The sequence below is a fragment of the Galeopterus variegatus genome, unplaced genomic scaffold (genome assembly GCF_000696425.1).
Source record: "Galeopterus variegatus unplaced genomic scaffold, G_variegatus-3.0.2 Scaffold2889, whole genome shotgun sequence".
In the NCBI taxonomy this organism is placed as follows: domain Eukaryota; kingdom Metazoa; phylum Chordata; class Mammalia; order Dermoptera; family Cynocephalidae; genus Galeopterus; species Galeopterus variegatus.
In genome coordinates this window covers 121,053-124,447 of record NW_007729000.1, presented here as the reverse complement: position 1 = coordinate 124,447, position 3,395 = coordinate 121,053, and the positions used below count along the sequence as shown (strand labels likewise).

General features: G+C 40.4%; 1 long non-coding RNA gene across 1 annotated transcript in view; it reads left to right on the top strand.

The window, feature by feature from the left end:
- LOC103599228 overlaps window positions 1-2,932 on the top strand; it is a 3,906-nt gene extending 974 nt beyond the window's left edge. Inside the window, exon 3 of the long non-coding RNA XR_551271.1 lies at window positions 2,755-2,932. This is a non-coding gene — a long non-coding RNA (uncharacterized LOC103599228). The remainder of the gene's footprint in view (window positions 1-2,754) is intronic.
- The last annotated feature ends 463 nt before the right edge of the window (window positions 2,933-3,395 follow it).

The following is a 3,395-nucleotide window of genomic DNA, read 5'->3' as shown; positions in this document are numbered from 1 at the left end:
AAAAAGGACTAAACTTTCTTCAGCATTTATCATCAAATGCAAATAAAATAAGTGATACTGCTGTGAAATGCAGTTATGTAATGAGTGAAAAATTGCCCAGGCATCAAAACCTTTTACAGATGGTGAGTTTATAAAAGACTGTCTACTGAGTGCAGCAGAAATCATGTGTCCTGAATAGAAACAAGCATTTGCAAACATAAGTCTAACTGGAAACACTGTTGCTCTGCAAGTAAAAGATATGGCTGAGAACTTACAGGACAAGTTGTGAGAAAAAGTGAAATCATTTATGACATTTTCTATTGCAGTTGATGAGAGCATATATAAATAATACAAGCCAGTTAATTGTATTTATCCGTGGTGTTGATGAGAATTTTAACATCAGTGAANAAAAAAAAAAAAAAAAAAATTGGAAAGATCTGTTGACATTGGACCTGTGTTCCCACATACCAGCAATCTGCCCTAGCTGAGTAGAGGCTGCTCCCTTTGGAAGGCTGTGCAGTTAGCTGCAGTCCCCACCCCTGCCTGTTGTCCCTCAAAACCAATGTCAGTCACCATTTATCATCAAGCCTATGCTGTTGTTTCTCTCATAGTAAAGAAAAGTGAACTCTCTTTTTGTACCTATGTCTCTATCAAAAGTGGGAAAACAAAAAATGGATCGAGGACATGGCACATTTCAAGAAAAGTGGGAGCGAGCGTATTTCTTTGTGTAAGTAAAGAATAGCCCTGTGTGTTTAATACGTAACCAAACTTTGTGTCAAAAGAATACAACTTGGGCCGGCCCGGTGGCGCACTGCTACAGTGCGCCGCTTGGGAGTGCGGCGGCGCTCCCGCCGAGGGTTCGGATCCCACATACAGACTGGTTCCCGCTCACTGGCTGAGCGAGGTGCAGGCGCGACACTGAGGGTTGCGATCCCGTTGCCGGACACGAAAAAAGACAAAAAAAAAAAAAAGAATACAACTTAAGGCACCATTAAGAAGCAAACCAGGGCCGGCCTGTGGCTTACTCGGGAGAGTGCGGTGCTGATAACACCAAGGCCCCGGGTTCGGATCCCATATAGGGATGGCCGGTTTGCTCACTGGGTGAGTGTGGTGCTGACAACACCAAGTCAAGGGTTAAGATCCCCTTACCGGTCATCTTTAAAAAAAAAAAAAAAAAAAACAAAGAAACCATAGTAAGAATTTTGACTGGTATACAGAAAAGATGCATGATGAAAAAAAAACTTTAAAAAGGACTAAACTTTCTTCAGCATTTATCATCAAATGCAAATAAAATAAGTGATACTGGTCAGCACCACGCCCACCCAGTGAGCAACCGGCCATCCCTATATGGGATCCGAACCCGTGGCCTTGGTGTTATCAGCACCGCACTCTCCCGAGTGAGCCACAGGCCGGCCCCATTTATGACATTTTCTATTGCAGTTGATGAGAGCATATATAAATTAATACAAGCCAGTTAATTGTATTTATCCGTGGTGTTGATGAGAATTTTAACATCAGTGAAGAACTTTTAGACATGGTACCCATGACAGACCTAACAACTGAAAACAACTTATTTTTGTATGTCGAGAAAAGTCTCGAAAAGTTTACTGTTGACTGGTCAAAATTAGTAAGCGTGACCACAGATGGCGCTCCTGTGATGGTCTGTGATAACACTGGACTTGTTGCAAAACTTAAATCCAAGGTCACAAAGTTTTGCAAGTGTGTAGAACTTAAATCCATTCATAGCATTATTCACCAGGAATTGCTTTGTACTAAAAAGTTAAAACTAGAACATGTCATGGAGATAGCGATTAACACAGTAAACTAGATACGCTCCTGTGCCTCCAACCACAGACAATTCAGTGCTTTATTTGAGGAACTGGATGTACAATATGGTAATCTCCTTTACCATACAAAGGTAAGTGGCTTAGTCGTGATATGATACTGAAGAGATCTTTTGAGTTGACAAAAGAAATCGATTTGTGGGCCGGCCCGTGGCTTACTCGGGAGAGTGCGGTGCTGATAACACCAAGGCCACGGGTTCGGATCCTATACAGGGATGGCCGGTTTGCTCACTGGGTGAGCGTGGTGCTGACAACACCAAGTCAAGTGTTAAGATCCCCTTACCGGTCATCTTTATATAGGAAAAAAAAAAAGAAATCGATTTGTTCATGTCTTCCAAGGGAAAATCCCTTCCTCAGCTCACAAGTGAAGACTGGATCAAGAGACCTGGCCTGTTTAGTTGACATTACAAACCATCTAAACGCTTTGAATATTCCTCTGCAAAAGCATTCACAAGTAGTTACACAAATGTATGATTGAATTTGTTCTTTCCTAGTGAAATTGAGTCTTTGGGAAACTCATTTGGCGGTAAATAATCTGGCCCACTTTCCTATACTGAAATCAGTTTCCAGAAATGAAAATGATGGCTTAATCTACATCCCCCAAATTGTAGAGTTGAAGATTGAATTCCAAAAAAGGTTCTTTGATTTCAGATGTTACAAAAATGAACTCATGTTGTTTAGCTCACCTTTCTCAATTAACATTGATAGTGTGAAGGAAGAATTACAAATGGAAGTTATTGGAATGCAGTGCAATACAGTACTGAAAATGAAATATGACATTGGAATATCAGAATTCTACAAATACCTTGGCAAGAGTTACCCTAGATATTGAAACCATTGTGCAAAGATTCTGTCCATGTTTGGAAGCGCCTGTATCTGTGAACAGCTGTTTTCTGTTATGAAATTGAGTAAAAGTAAATTTTGCTCCCAGTTATAGGGTACGAGATTGAATTCAGTTCCACACATCGCAACTCGCAATATGAGACCAGACATTGACATATTGGTGCAGAAAAGTGTCAGGTTTCTGGTTCCAAGTCAAAGGAGTAACATTTTGAAAGAAAATTTTAATAATTAAGGATTTCTATTTTTCAATGTGTATTTTAAAATGTTTAACTTTGAAATATTCAGTATTATAAATGTTATATTTTATGTGCTTACACTGTGGTTCAATAAAATTAAGTTTAAGTGTTTTGGGTTATTTTTCTGGCATTTGATTTTTCATATACCTGGTCTGCTGAATTTATTTTTGTAACCTCCTTGGCCACCCAGCTTTAGTTTGAGACGTGTCTAACGGAGTTAGTCACTGTAAGATGTAGGAAAGCACCAAACCGAAATGCTTTTTCCAGTTCTCTACTCACCACAGCACAGAAGACTTCTGTGACCAAATGAGTGGGGATGTTCCTCACACACCAAGCAAGGAATCAGTTCTGCAGCCAACACCAGCTGGGTGCCCTCTAATCCAATTCAGTTCTGACACTTTCTACCTGGAGATAGGGTCAGATCCCACAGGCTGAGAGGTCAGTCTTACAAGACTGCTTCCCGCTTCAGGTGCTAGTCACAAATCCAGGTCTC